The following is a 16,831-nucleotide window of genomic DNA, read 5'->3' as shown; positions in this document are numbered from 1 at the left end:
TCGCAGACGAGTCTCCTTAGGTTAGAGAATCTGCCCGCGGTCCTGGAAACTTCAATCCGCCATTTTTCGCTCCGCTTCGCTGTCCGTTTTTAACCGCTCCGGCGGGGGAGGGGCGACCCGCCGAGTCACTGTACTTCACAAAGTTCTCTGCGTTCCAGGGCTACTGCCCCTTCGGGGACGCCTCCCCTATGGGAGAAACTCCCCGGGCGGCTTTGAGTTGGTCCCAAGTCACTATCTCCTCTTTTGAATCTTGAGTCCTGGAGCAACATGAAATGCAGCCGCCCTCTAGTCCGCCATCTTGAACCTCCCTCTACATTCTTGAAAAATGCAAAAGGAGTGGATTTTTTAAAACATTTTAGTGGTTACCTTTCTTGCATTTCCTTTTTGTTTTAAATATTTTTTGTCAGTGGACCCTTATTTTATTTATGTATAGTGCTGAGGATTGAACCCAGTGCCTCACAGATGCTAAGCAAGTGCTCTTCCACTGAGCCACAACCCCAGCCCCAAGAGTGGCTGTTGATAACTATGTGAGGTGATATATAGGATAATTTGTTAGATTTAACCCTTCCATAATATATATTCTTCAAAATATCATGTTGTACATGATAAATACATACGATGTATCAATTTTATCAATACTAATAATTTGATACATTAATGAATTGAAACCTTTGGAAAGATTTGGACTTCACGAATCCATACTTCTAATAAAAACAGTAAGAGTGGGCAAAAGATATGAAGACAGAGTTTAATAAAGATCTATGAATAGCTAATAAGCATGGGGAAAGATAGTCAACATCATTAGTAAATAGGGAAATGCATTAAGTGTAACTTTTCACACATATTTGTATGTTTATAATAAATAAGAGAAAACAAGTGTTGGTGAAGATGTGGAGAAGACGGAACCCTTATACCCTGCTTGTAGTTACATGAAGTGGTATGGTCACCTTTAGAAACAGCTCTTTGGTTTATCAAGAAGTTAAACACTGAACACGGAACTGCCGCATCTCCCAGCAATTCCGCTCCTATCTAGCCAGGAGTAATGAAAATGTGTCCATACGAAGACCTTCATGTGAAGGTGCACACCAGCTCTATTCATGTAGATCCAAACTGGAAACAACCTAAATGTCCACCATAGGTGAATGAATAGGTAAACCGTTGTAGTTCGGTACAATAGAATTTTATTCAGTAATAAAAAGGAAAAATGATGAGCTGTGTGGTGGTGCATGCCTATAATCCCAGCAACTGGGGAAGCTGAGGTGGGAGGATCACAAGTTCAAAGCCAGCTTGGGCAATTTAGCCAGACCCTGTCTCAAAATAAAATGACTCAGTTGTGTATTAAAATAAACAAATAAAAATTTAAAAAATAGTATGCCAGGGATAAGACTTAAAAAACTTTCTGCCAAGAGACATTACATATTATTTGATTCTATTTACATGAAGTGTTTATAAAAAGGCAATCTACAAAGATAGAAAATAGATTAGTGGTTTATAAGAATGGGGATTAACTTTAAATGGGCATGAAAGCTCTAATTGGGGGAATTAAAATGCTCTACAATTTACGGTGATGGTTGTACCATTTAGTAAAGTTATTGAAAAATGATTGAATTTCGTATACTTGAAATGCCCAAGTTTTATGATAGGTAAAATAAATCTCAATAAGGTTGCTATTTGTTTTTCACTTTTAAAATTTGTTCTTTTTTAGATATAGATGACAGTAGAGTATATTTTGACATACATGTACGGAGTATAACTTATTCTAATTAGGATCCCATTCTTGTGGTTGTACATGATGTGGAGTTACACTGGTCATGTATTCACATATGAGCATAGGAAAGTTATGTCTGATTCACTCTGCTGTCTTTCCTATTCCCATTCCCCCTCTCCTTTCCCTTCACTCCCCTTTGTCTAATCCAATGAACTTCTATTCTTCCTTCCTCCATCCTTATTGTGTGTTAGCATCCACATAGCAGAGAAAACATTTGGTCTTTGGTTTTTTGGGATTGGTTTATTTCACTTAGCATGATGTCTCCAGTTCCATCCATTTACCAGCAAATACCATAATTTCATTCTTCTTTATGTCTCAGTAATATTCCATTGTGTAAGGCTATTATTTTTTAAAGAGAGAGAGGAATGGCCACTAAATGCAATATGACATAGACTGGATTCAGTACTGGAAGGAAAAAAGTCTCAAAAGGACATTACTGAGTCAATTACATAAATTGGAATACAGATGACAGATTAGTTCAAAATATGTCAATATTAAATTCATTAAGGTTGATTACTCCACTGCGTTTATGTAGGAAAATTACCCTATGTTTAAGAAATACATACTAAAATATTATAAAGGATCATGATGTGGGTAATTTACCCTTAAGTGGTTCAGAGATTATATCTGTCTATATATAGGTAATAGGTAAAAAAGAACAGATGATAAAGCAAATGTGATAAAATGTTAATATGTGGGTGAGATAAGGGGTATGAGTTTATTTGCACTATTTGTATTTGTATTTATTTATTTATTTATTTACTTACTTACTTACTTACTTATTTTTGGTGCTGGGGATTTAACCCAGGGGGGCTTTACCACTGAGCCACATCCCCAACCCTTTTTATTTTGAGGCAGGTTCTCCCTAAGTTACTGAAGCGAGCAGCACCGCAGCGCTTCTTTGTCTTGAAGGGCAGCTAGACTTCTCTGAGTTGCCAATCAGAGGACGACGAGACGTACGGGATTGAGGACACGATCACACGGAGATGGCAAACCAACGAATGGTTTATTTTATGATGCTCTCACACACAGGGGGGCACGCCAGCCAGCTTAATGACCTGACCGTGACCGTGCGCAGACGGTCTCGGAGCAGGTATTAGCCCCAAGCAGGATTACAATCCGGGGTTTTTATATGTTTCACACAGGGCATATCTTATCTACCACACACAGCCTAGTACTTTATCTAGTCCTACAGCTTAGGGTTGCCTAATTTGCATAACTAGTATCAGTGCACTCCTCTTAGTCTGAGCTTAGAGAGCTCTTGTTTTACATTTGCAAAGCACTCCTCCTGGCCTGAGCTTTAGAGAGCTCTTGTTTTACATTTACAAAGCTCTGTTTTACATTTATAAATCTTTGCTCCATTCAGTCCGTCCCCTGGAGCGGGGGCGACCCCCAAGGAGGGGCGTCGCCGCTCCACACAAATGTACCAGGTCTCCAACATCCAGTTCAAATATGCGTACTCTTTCCAGGCGTCTGCTACGTCTATGGCGGTTGTGGTATCTCCGGCGGTAGGTAATGCCGGGGGTTGTACAATTCGGCCTTGCGGAGTTCATCATACTTCGAAGAAGTGGTGTTATTGCAGATGCAAAGCAAAATTTTAATGATGAAGAAAGCACCTAAAAGGAGACAAACAACAGTAAATGATTCTTTGAGCCAATGGAATGGGTTCCATCTGGTAATGCAGGCGAAGTCAGCAGCTATCAGTCTGCGGAAGAAACCAATAAAGGAACAGTCAGTGGTACTGGAAGAAAAGATGTGCGTTGGGATAAGATAAGAGTTATCCACGAGGGCTTTCCAGGTGGCGGAGATCCTTAGCAATGGAGTCATTGAATGCTTTGTATAATTTCTTATTTTGTTCATATACTCTGTTCAAAGCAGAGATGGAGGACTGAAGTTTCTGCATCAAATCTTGTTGATAAGCCGGCGTCCTGAAGAAAATTCAGAAATAACCTGAAAGGTTAAAGCCGTTTGTTTTCCAAGGTGCCAAACGGAGGAAGAAGGAATAAACCAAGAATGTTTGTCAAGTTGAGCCCAATACATGTATTCCAAAGGAAGAACCCATGAGTAATGAATTCTCCGAGGTGTAGGTTTAGTTTTGTAAGCCACAATAGCAGTAGAAGTAGAGATTTCCCAAAGATGTACAGAACAACGTCCAGAGTCGCAGTGGCTTTCTTTGGAAGCATTAAGGGGTGTCTCCCTTTTTACATGACCCTCCTCTGCAGCAGATGCACTGAGTGATTCTCATCCTTTAGTGTCAACAATCTCCTTGATCAGGAGGTTGTGTGACACAGAGTTGCAAAGCTCCTTATAGAAGTTCTTTTGTTCGTGGGTTCAGGCTGACTGAGGACAAAAGATCCAAATACTGGCCTATCTTGCCTTCTGTATTTAATTCCAATCTCTAAGTTTGATCTTAATCATCTAGCAAGCCAGTTTCACCAGTCATAAAGTAAGAGTACTGGGCTTTAACTTTAATGTCCATAACTTTACAGTTATTTACCCTTTTATCTAACTGGAGTCTGCATTAGTTCTGGAAGTTACCACTATCTGTTCTGATATCTGTTACCACTATCTGTTAGGTGATGGCTTATTATCACAAGTTACCTAGGTTGCGTGTTCTTGAAGCAGCTACTTCTGCAAAACATTATCAGGTAACAGTTTTACAAAATGAAATTAGCAAGAGTAAAAATATATTCTGCTTGTATAATAGCTATATTGAATTTTGACTGAGAACCACATTATATTCCCTATTTGAGATCATAGTAATTTTACAACAAAAACCAATCTTTTGATTATAACTTTAAATAAGGTGAAGTCTGACTTATTTTGGAGTCACTCTAACATGCAGTAAGGTGGGAGGCAGAGCCTTATCTCAGGTAAGGTGTGGCTCCTTACAAATCTTAAGTGTTCTAATTCTGATGTTGATCTTTGTTTCTTCCTTAAATATCATTAAGTAGTTTACATATATTGTTTCCTGAGTCTATACAAACTTTATAATTAACACAATTTAACATTGTATCTAAAACATGAATCAAAGAAAGGCTGAGAGAGCTTTTAACTTTCCTATTGTGTGTCAAAGTGGCAAAATATTTTCATGTTTTACAAAATTAACCTTTAAACAAGTCAGGCTCTAATGTTTAGAAATACATTTACATTTGAAATTCTTTATCTCAGTGTAAAATATAACCAATTTTACATATACCCTATTGATAACAGGTCTTATAATAGAACACTAAATGATAGAAATTAATCCCCAATAAAATTTACTTTTTATAAGCTTAAAATTACCATTACAGACAAGTTTATGTGGAGAATAGCAGGTTGATAAATTCCTTGCTTTAAAACTTGTATACCTGAAAAACACGAACACATTTAATATACAACTAGAAACCATTTCACAATTACCTTGACACTTTTTTTCTTACCAAATTTAGTTTTTAAAGAAAAATGTAGACTCTGTAACACAGTACAATACTCTAACAGTTGTTTAACCATAATTGTATACACCCCAATTTTTAAGACTAATTGTTCTAAAGAATAAAACTTAATAGACACAAAGTTAAGAGTAAATTAGTGTTTCTAAGAAATCCTTGCCATTTAACCATGTCATTTTACCATATAGATTAAACTTTGGTTTATATCAACACATTAGTATTTTACCTTAGGAAAAACCTTTAATAGCTTTAGCTGTTTTACATACATACAACCAACTTAGTTACACACAGACTTTCTTAGCATTTACTTAGACCCTCATGTATTCCATCACACAGGCACTTTGTTACCCAGAAACATTTCCTTTTTATTAAATACATTTTGAAACCCAGAACCTTTTATTTTCTCTTTCCTATCTGTTGACCCCTTTTTGTTCACATTCTGAAACAACTCTTATGAAATTTCTGAATTTAGATAAATTGCTCTATTTTAATAAGATTAAATATTTTGTTGTTTATAGTACTCTAATTGAAACACAGTTGAAACTTTTGGGACCCTTTGTATATAGAATTCCACTTGTTAGGACATAACTCTTAGTAACCTTGTTTTTAATTTAGTGATGACACAAAGCAAGTTTAAACCCTTTTATTTACCAACCTATGAAAACACCAATAAGGTTTAAGTATGATACCCCATGGAATTTGAGGAGTTAAGAGTACCTGATGTTATTTAACAATGAGCATTTTAATTTTGCAAATTAATCAGATGTCACCAACAAACACATTTGAGTAGTCCCATACATGTTAACTCTAATTTACTTATTCTGTAAAAACCAAGAAAGCAGTCAAGTGTCCTGAACAGTATTTGCTGTCTCTTTCCTGTTGAAGAAAAGTCCTAGGAACAATTGATATTAGACATTTTATTAACATCAATATTTTATTTGCTTGACCACCTAGAGACTTGTGAGTTATTTTCAAAGACATTTTACTTTCATTAGTTTACCCAATTTGAATTGAACCTTTAAATCACGTGAATAAAAGTATTTGGATCCATTTTTAAATTTTAATTTTTATGCGCGCTTATATTTAACACAAAATTAAAGGCCTTGTAATATTCATCTCCATTGCAATGTAGCAGATGTTTAAAAATAACTCGAGTTGGATAAAAAGAACTGATCAAAAATCATTAACCTAGGTATGCAGGATCAAAATTATGAGCTCAAAGATACAGCATTAAAGAAAAACAAAATAAACGAAGAATCCTAGAAAATAAGTTAGTTCTGGGTACCAGTCCAGAAGTTTAAAACGGACACTTTTTTCTTTTCTTCAGGTTACCTGTTCCTTCCCGCTGAGACTGCTGCAGTTTAATGCAGACTTCAGGAAGGCCAGGGGAGGGGGAGGGAGGATTACTGAGGACTTTTTAACCCCTTTTTTTTTTTTCTGGTTGAGAAATCAGGTTAGGTTTGAATGCAGAAGATCACAAAACATCATTTCTCACTACTTTTGAGGAATGGAGCTGCTGAGCTCTTTGCCTAGGGGGATTGGAGTAAAGAAATCTCTCAGGAACAAGGAGAAGGACTGTAAAAGTACCCTGCAATGAGTATCCCTAAGCCTAAGATTAGATTAACACAATGAAGAATTTAATAGAAGGCAAGAGTAAAGACCATATAGTACAATACACAAACAGACAGACACGTAGCGCGCTAAATCAAAAATTGGCTAGCTGGTCAATAAAAACAAACAATTTCCAATTATATTAAAGAGTTGCCCAGGGGCAACACAATGCCCAAATGGGGCCAAGAGTTAACCAGAAGCGACAAGTCGCCAGAATGCAGCACAGAAGCTGCTCAGATGTGAGAGTCACTCAAATGCGACAGAGTCGCAGAGACCCTTCTTTGGGCCAGCCTACGTTGAAGGTTGGCCATTCAGAGTGCAGAGGGTTACTGACTTCTTCTTTTTGACCTCGACCGACAAGTTGCCGGCACAGTTGCGGACGTCTTGCCAATGGTCGAGGGTGAGACTCAGGGGGGTCACCATGGATTGCCCCATTTCAGTCTCGCTGGTAAAAAAGGAATTTAAGAAACAGGCACAGGACACAAGAAAACACAGACCAGACAACAGATTACAAACGCTGCGCGTCCTCGGCACGGACCGAGGAAATCAAATGTCGGAGAGTGCAAGCCCCTCCGGTCAAAAACAAGTCCCGACGAATCGAGCACCAAACAAGTCAAAAGCAAAGGGATTCAAATTCAGAACGCTTTCAGCACAAAACAAAAGTATTCAAAACAAAAAGTATTCAAATCGCTTTTGGTGCAAACCGAAAGCATTCTAAGGTGCCAACGAACTGGGGAGTTCTTGGCCTGAACCCCTGGGACGTCTCCCAGGGTGGCAGGAGAGAAGTCAGAGTTCGTCAACTCCTTCTCAGGCTGCCCAAATTACTAATGGGTTACGCGTTCCCCTACTAAGTACTATCGCTGCGCTTCAGAACGAACAAGACAAAGCAACTACACAAGACAGACAAAGATAGACAATAACCCCCTGCTGGCTAGCTTAACTTACCTCCCAGAGTATTTGGCTGTTCCTCGGGCAGGGGTTTGGGGTGTGAAGGGGAAATCTCGGTGGGACCTCCAAATGAAAGACCCTGAGACCCCCTGTCCAAGGAAGAACTCACGTGATCCCTGGCTGCAAAAGCAAGAGGCAGTTTATTGATTACATAGGCGCCTGCGGGTGCTCAGTAAAACCTCAGTTGGAGCTTCGGTGAACTGACACACCGGGCTTTGGGGTGTAAAAGAGGGTGGTATGGATGGTAAAGTAATGGGGTCAATAGCCACTGCTGGCATTATAGTGGAAGAAAAGCACTTGAGTTTTTTTTTAGGGGTAAATATTCCCCAAAAAATAGAGGTAGGGTGTCCATACCTAAAATGTTAGCAGGAGCAGCGAATGTAAGTGCTTCACATTGAATTTGGATATCATAGAAATAAAGATTAACAAATACCACATTCGCATGGATTGGATTACCAGAGATTCCTTGAATCAAGATTTGTGATGTGGGTTTGGCAGCTGGGATCAATGAATGATCAATAATGGTTACTTGGTTGCCTGTATCAATTAAAAAGGAGGCACTAAAGGTGGTGCCATTACAATCACCGGTCACAAAAATGTGAGGTCTGTTATCTGGTTCTAAGATTGATAATTTACTTGTGTGGAACGAGAAGGTTGTAATCTGTTTTGTAAGTTCCACCGCTGATTGTTTATTCTGTAATTGCTCCTGGGTTGGGGGTGTGATGTCCTTACGGTTGGAGGCAAGTTGGGACGAGGTGGGCTTTGATTTTGGCCCCTGAAACGGCCTGAAACGAGCTTGGGGTGCCAGGTTTGGCCAGAACGCTGGACCCCTAGTCCGTTTTTGCTCTACGGATCTCAGAAAAAGGTTGTTGGGTTGTGGGTGTTCTATATCTATTTTGCAGAAAGTTTCCCTGTCGCCCTGAGGTTCTATTAGGTTGAATACGGTAGAATGGATTCCAACGGGGTGATCGGGCCCGTGAATCCACTCGAACAAGGGGGCGGGGAAGTCCCTGAGAGACCTGGAACGTTAGCTTTGGTTTCTGTTGTAATTCCCTGCAATCCTTTAGAAATTGATATACATCTGAGAGTGAGTTATAGGTGGACATGGCCGTTTGTAAAGAAAACTGCAAGGTGGAAGGGGCTCCTCTAAGAATTAGCCTTTTAAGGGTTTTATTTAAGGGATGGCGGAGAGGGTGGTCTGCGTGATCATCATAAATGCATAGTAATGTGCCTATTTTCTTAACCATTTTTAGACCTTCCTCTGGTGTTTGCCATCTCACCTTGTCCTGAAACTGCTCTAAATCTATAATAGGGAAGGCATGCCTCCATGCCATGCACATCCACGTCCATAATGAAAAGGTGCCTATTACACTTTCTTGTACTACTTGTAAGGCATCATGCAAATTAGGATTTTCTGGTGTTAAAGCCAATTGACCTAATTCTTCATTATTCAAACGGAGGGATCTTGCTCCTCCTTGATATAAGTGAACCATATAATCTGCGTCGGACATATTTCCTTGCTTATAATCTGTCCTTGCCTGAGCTAATTCTTGTCTGTTCAATTCTCTAGTTTCTATTACTTCTGTCTTATCATTCCATCCTCTGGCTGGTGTGTTAGTTTTAGTTACACTCACTGGGTCTGCAATTTTTGATAACTGGTTAACTATAGCGGGGGATCTGGCGTTTTGTATTGCTTCTTTTACTAGGTGTTTGCCTCTCATTCTGTCTTGATGTATGTCATCTATTACTTTCATTAATATCCCCGGGATTTCCTTTTTATCTGCTCGAGCCAAGATAGGCTCGACGTTTTCCGGATTGCTCAACGGAATTTGAACGTCTGTGCCTTTCCTATACTTAACAAACTTCCCTTGGACTATGCGTTCGCTATTTCTCCAAGGTGATTGGGGTTTGAGACCTGCAGGATCCTCCTTAATTTTTAATCTCTTAAATGCTGAAATAAGATTTGCCATGGCCATATTTATTTATTACTTAGTGGAGTAGCTTTATTAATTTTGCCAAGGTGCGCACCTTAAGAATTCTAATTCTCCACTGAAGGATTGAGTCGTTCTGGGTACCCTTGTACAAACTGTCTAGCTCGAAGCAATATTTACTTATAAGCCAGTCCCTTATCATATTATGATATTAATGCTATAATTACTGTAATTATTATCTGAGTTGATTTGTTTGAGGCTAGAGGTAAATGAATTGGAGCAGAATTTACTGTGCACTTGGCGGTTAGGGTCGTGTGTCTCCCCTCATCCGCTACCTTTGCCAGACTCCCCTTGACGTCCGCTACCGTGGGAAGCGCGGGTGTCACGTCCCCATGCCGGTCTTAAACCAGACGTATCCGGTCGTGCCTTTCGGAGTTTCAGTCAAGGATCACTGACCAATGCCGGTCTTAAACCAGGTTCCCCCGGTCGTGCCTTTTGGAGTTTCAGAGGTACTAGAGACTGACCTCAGTTAGCCAAGTGCCTCAGTTTACATATTAAATAAACATATATATATTAATATGGGTATAAATCAACTCAAGATAATAAATATAACTATATATGAATTATTATATATATACATATATGCTGACTGGCCTGTGGGAGATATATTCTGTTAAGGCTAAGGGATTTTCTTACCAATCCACGGTCCCGCGATGTTCGTCCAGGAATCCTGCCGACTACGCCAGCTGAAGCGAGCAGCACCGCAGCGCTTCTTTGTCTTGAAGGGCAGCTAGACTTCTCTGAGTTGCCAATCAGAGGACGACGAGACGTACGGGATTGAGGACACGATCACACGGAGATGGCAAACCAACGAATGGTTTATTTTATGATGCTCTCACACACAGGGGGGCACGCCAGCCAGCTTAATGACCTGACCGTGACCGTGCGCAGACGGTCTCGGAGCAGGTATTAGCCCCAAGCAGGATTACAATCCGGGGTTTTTATATGTTTCACACAGGGCATATCTTATCTACCACACACAGCCTAGTACTTTATCTAGTCCTACAGCTTAGGGTTGCCTAATTTGCATAACTAGTATCAGTGCACTCCTCTTAGTCTGAGCTTAGAGAGCTCTTGTTTTACATTTGCAAAGCACTCCTCCTGGCCTGAGCTTTAGAGAGCTCTTGTTTTACATTTACAAAGCTCTGTTTTACATTTATAAATCTTTGCTCCATTCAGTTACTAAGGCCTTGCTAAGTTGCTGAGGCTGGCCTCAAACTTGTGATCCTCCTGCCTCATCCTCCTGAAGTTGCTGGGATTACAGGCATGTGCCACTGTACCCAGCTGCCCTATTATTCTTCTTTTCTGTAAGTTTGCAATTATCTCCAAATCAAAAATTGAAAAAAAAAAAGTCTTCAATGCAGTTGTGACATGATTATCATAAAATGGTCCACCCTGATCTAGGCCCTTATCTTTCCAATTTCATCTTCACCGACCCCAGAGTCCCATGTTTGGTTATTCTACCTTTATTCCATTTCCAGACCACTCTCCCACCTCTCTTCCTTCACAGTCTGGATAAATACAATTTTTCTCTGTGTGGAATGCCATTTTAGCTCTTTCTGAAAACCTTCTAATCGTCCTCAAGGTTGTGCTGTAATGTTGAAGCCGGGGAGCAGAAAGTCGGTCAATATAGACAATAAATAATTGAATCCGATCGGGAAGGTGGGGACTGGTTGAAAATCAAATGCTGGGGCTGGGGTCGTGGCTCAGTGGTAGAGCTTGCCTAGCACGTGTGAGGCACTGGGTTCCATCCTCGGCACCATATAAAAATAAATTAAAAAAAAAAAAAAAAGGTATTGTGTCCATCTGCACCAAAAAAAAAAAAAAAAAAAAAATCAAATGCTGCCCTTTCCCCTTCCTCCTACCAAAGTTCCAAAGCCCTTCCTCCTCCTGCTCCTGCTCCAACCTGTTGCTAAGGTAACCTGCCCCAGGGAGTGTTATAAGAGTTGTTAATTTATACCTCCCTGCTGTTGCCTTAGGGCCAGGATCACTCCACCCTTTGGCCCTTCCCCCTTGCCCATTCCTGTACCACCTTTTGGGTCATTCCCCCAGAGCAGTCCCGGACAGGGGATGGGGAGAGAGAGCGGGGAAGAGGGCAGGAGAACAAAGAGAATCTAAAATTTATAAAAGGGGCAGGAGACTCCCACTTCTCTGAATACCAGCTATGGCTCCCTTCTTCTTCCCAGAAGTCGGTGTTACTATTCTTTAACTAAAACTTGCTTTCTGCGCTTGCCTTGGCATTTCTCCAATGTTCAAACTTCAACACCTGGGGAAAGGGCCGTATCAACGTCTCTACTATGTCGCAGTAGCTTAGCACACTGGCTGAAGAAGAGCTTGCACACAGGTAGACCCAAGTTCAAGATCTGGCTCTCTACTGAGGCCCGTGAGGCTTCTGGCAAGTCATTTTCTACCCTAAGCCTCAGTTGACCCAAAATAAAAATAGTGATATACCTAATAAGAGTAAAGAAAATAGATGAGAAAATACATGTGGGACACATCACAGTCTGGCAAATTGAGCACTCATTGTTAACTGTTAACTCTTGCGACTTGCCCACCCGCCTGTTCACCCCATTTCCCACTCCCACCAGCCTAACCACCTCCTGCAGCCTCACCTTCCCCTCTGGAAATCACTCCCAACATCACTATCATGATGATACCAACGATTTATTGGTGAGGAATTCTGCTTCCTCAACTGTTGAAGTTTGAACATTAGAGAAGCACACAGAGGCAAGCGTATAGAGCAGGTTTTACTTAAAGGTAGTAACACAGATTTCTTCCGGGAGGGAGAAAGGGAACCATGGCTGGTATTCTGGTATCCCAAGAAGTGAGAGCACGCTGCCCCTTTTATAGACTTTTACTTTCTTTGTTCTCCCACTTTCCCCCCTTATTTCTCTCCTTCCTGCTATACCCAGGAGATGGCAGGTGCGAAGGCCAAAAGGTGAGAAGCACATGGGCAGGGGTCAGGGCCAAATGGAGTGATCCAGGCAGGTAGCAGCCCAGGAGACATTAATTAACAACTCCCTGTCTGCAACCTTTCGGGAGGGGTAGCATTAGATATGGAAAATGAAAAGTCCCCAAGATAATGTGGACGGGGAAAAGGGAGTGAAAAAGAAGGCCATGCACTGACAGCCTTCATCTCCGGAGACAGAGATTTTCTGGATGCCTACTGCAGACAGAAAGTGTTTTATTACCCTAAAAGTGACAGTTTCTAAAAGGCAGTAATCCCCTTCAAAAACAGATCCTCTCTCTCCAGAAGCTGTCTGCAGACCCTTCATTCAGAAGGTTAAATTCCTAAAGCCCTCAAACTGACAGTTTTGCTGATTAATAGAACAGACCCAAAAATTCTAAGTGCCCAAGAAAAACTGATTTGCTCACTAGACCACCCCCCAGAAAATAACCTGTATAAACCCAGTTCCTTTCATTGTTTAGTGGCTCATTTTCCACAGGAAAGTGGGTCTACCAGCGCCATTTCATCCCTGCATCCCCTGTTCTGGTGTGAAACTTTGTTCCAGAATTAACAACGAAGATGATTCATGAGGTTGTGTCCTGCCTGACCTATTTGTGCTAACAGGCAGGTAATCTTGGTAATGAAAGTGCTCTGGAGACACTGGCATTCCAGTCTCCCTGGGGTGGCCTCCAACTTTCCCAATCCAAATCAGCCTCCATTTTCTCTATCCCACCGGATCATCTATCTACACTAACTGCCTGTCTTTAATTCTGGCTTCAATGTCTTAGTTCCATTTTTATTCCTCTTACTATGCCATGGGCCTTCCGAAGAGCAAAGCCCATATTCTGGTCACTTCTTTGTTTTCCAGCACCTACTGTCATGTCCAATAGATACGAGATGAGCAAAAATGTTTTTTTTTTTTTTCCTCTCAGAAAGCAATGGAGAACTTAAATCAATGATTTTACTTTTAAAAGTAAAACAGAGAGTCACTATCAGCCTTCTTTCACTCTAAATGCCTGGCTCTAAACAAAGTCTTCGACTTAGAGTCAAAACATTTCAATTCTGGGTTGACCTTTAATTCATTTATAGGAAAACTAGCAATTGAGCTCTTTATAAGAGACACTTTAGAAGTTAGGATAAATATTTGTGGCTAGAATTAAAGGTACTTGGAAAAGAGCAGAATAAACTAGCTAAGTTTAGGGGCTGGTGTTGTGGTTCAGTGGTGAAGTTCAATCCTCAGCACCACCTAAAAATAAAATACAGGTATTGTGTGTAAGAAATCCCACGAAAACCATGCCGGATACAGGAAATCATATAAGGGAGTTTATTAAGCAAACAAAGGGTCTCCCTGCAGGGTAAGAGAGAAAATGAGAGGAAAACAGAAAGGGCACGGGAAGAAAGAGTGTGAAAAAGGAGGAGGAGAAAGAAAGTGAGTAGGAGAGAGAGAGCATGAGAAAAGATGGCGGGGTAGCTACTCTTAAGCAGTTGAAGTCTGCGGAGCTAACAGGGGACCAATAACGGAGAAGGATACTTGCAAGCTGACTGATGAACCAATAGCTAGCTAGGATGTTCACAGACTGACAAGTAGTTGGGAGGTGGGGAAAATGGCTGCAGTGGAAAGGGCGGGGAGAGCAGCTTTCAGACTGACAAGTTAGGTTGTGATGCAACGGAAAGGACGAGGGAGCAGCTTTGTATTACATTATGTCCTTCTATAACTAAAAAAAAATATTTTAAAAAAGAAACTAGATGAGTTTAGAGTACTGGGGCCAGGATTTAGAATTTTAGTCTTTATTCTATTAACAGGAGGGGAACACAGTGGTTCTCTTTATAACTTTGTACTATTGACCTGAAAGGGATGTGGAGTGTGGCTGAAATGATGAGAAGGCACATTAAAAATGGGAGCTGTGTTTCCACAGGAGATACAGGCTGATTGCTGTCCTGGGTACCAACCCAAAGGAGATGAAATCACCACTTTGCAAAGAGACTGGCAGGCACACATTCACATCAGCATTATTATTGTAAATGAATGTTTGTGTTTGAGAAACCTGAGTCTACAACTTGGAAAACAGGATGGTATAGAATGCCTGACTCTACAGAGTCTTCAGGCAGAAACATCAGGAAGGACTGCAGGAAACTTGAAGCTCTGGGGTTTATTAGTAAAAATGTCCAATTAAATCCATCTGTTTGTTTGTTTGTTTATTTATTTATTTATTTATTTATTTATTTTTAGTATTTGTAAGCCCAAAAGGACGGCAAGCAGACCTCCACAGATTCAGAGAATCCTTAATTCCTTCGTGGACTCAGGTACCCTTTGGTACCAGATGGGAAAATGGCCCTCAGTGACAGAGGGGCTGCTGGTTTTATAGGGTACAATGAGGATGATGTAATCATTGAAAACCGTGCACATGCAGTTCTGACCATCAGGGGCTAGTTGTGCAGGTTAAAACCAGACCCTAAGGGATGAGTACTCAAATCTTGCCCATTGTCACTCAGGACTAAGTTGACATGGGGAAGGTCAAGGTTTAGGGCCTGGCATTCCATATCAGCCCCTTTCCTTTAGGGCCCATTGTTATCAGGAATGCACTGGGAAAGGTTTAATGTTTGGCCAATTCTGCCAGTGCCATTAATTAGCTGTGTAACCTTGGCTAAGTGTCTGAATCTGTCTTGGCCTCTTTCCTTATGTGTTAAAGAACTTTGTACCCTTGGTATCTACCACACAGGAACATTATGAGGGCTAAATGAATTCATTCACGTGAAGCACCTAGAACAATGGGGATCGTGGAAAAGGGCTCAGTATATGTTGGCTGCTACTTCATGCAAAACTGTTTAACATAATTATCAAATAGTACATAAAAACTGCTCAAAAGAATGACAATCATTATGACCATTGTTGGTAAGGTTAATAAATGGTTAGCCTTAAAAGTATAAAAATTTTTATGGGGAAATCCTAAAAAAAAAACAAAAAATGTGATTGATGTGAAAGATATGACTTATATGAAATGGCATATTCTGCAGATTGTTTTCCTTTTGGGTAGTAATAAATCTACATGTGCCACCTTGGACTTCTTATAATATCAAGCAAGTGTTTTGGAAATTGCTGGCTGAGGCTAGAATAACAGTCCATTCTCAATAATTCAGAAAACTTTCCCTTCCTGTAAAATAGGAGAATCCTGACCTACCCTCTATAAATCCCACAGCCATTAATTCTTAGGGTGAAATTGCACCCGTTTCCCTCCATGTGCAAAATCCATGCTTGGGAAATGTGAACAACCATTTCATTTCCTCAGCAAGAGAGCACAAGCAACCTCTTTCCCAGATTGGAGAATGCTGTATGATTAAAACTCGGAATCAAACTTGCACTCACTGCACTACACACTACTTTTACTTTTTACAAAGGCGGCATTTAACACAAATATTTGCTTTAAGTGTTTTTACCACCTAGATCCCAAGGGGCCAGTGTTTAAGAATTTCTAGACGTTTTCTTAACTTGTGAATTGGGAGTGTCATCATTCTTTGAAACTGAGAAAGATTTTCCAAGTGGAAAATGTAAGTAGAGAGCGACTGGCATTGAGACAACTATTGGCATGATAAGAAAATCCAGTACACATGTTCAAAGTCTGCTGTTGCTATGAGAATTTTTTTCTAAAAGCTCAAGATGATCCAATTATTCATAAAATAATTTTAATAATTATTAAGAGATTTTTGCCTTGCGTATTTGGTAAATCATTATGAGAGCACGTTTCAGTAGGTTTATGAACACATGACTGTGCCCTTTGCAAACTAATGATATGCCTTAATCAAACAATTGCTTCCTTGGAACCTCAGGAACAATGGCAACCATCATTGATTTCTGCAGTAGCTAAGCTTTGGTTGTATGTTCTGGGCTTTTCTGTTGTACCACCCTGAGCAGTCACAGTTTTCTGCCACAAGAAATCTAGAAATTGTTCAACAAGAAAGTAAGTATTAAATTTTCACTCATTCCTCAGAAAGTCAGAAATCAATAGTTTTCCACAAATAGGACAATTACAACTTGCTCAGTGATTCCCACCTCCAGGTCGTTAGCAAATCCTGTCCCTCAGTCTATGTACCTGTCACCTGCCAGTGTAAAGATGGAGTGTTAGCTCAGCTCTCTCCA

This window comes from Sciurus carolinensis, chromosome 10 (genome assembly GCF_902686445.1).
Source record: "Sciurus carolinensis chromosome 10, mSciCar1.2, whole genome shotgun sequence".
Classification (NCBI taxonomy): Eukaryota; Metazoa; Chordata; class Mammalia; order Rodentia; family Sciuridae; genus Sciurus; species Sciurus carolinensis.
This window is presented reverse-complemented; position numbering follows the sequence as displayed.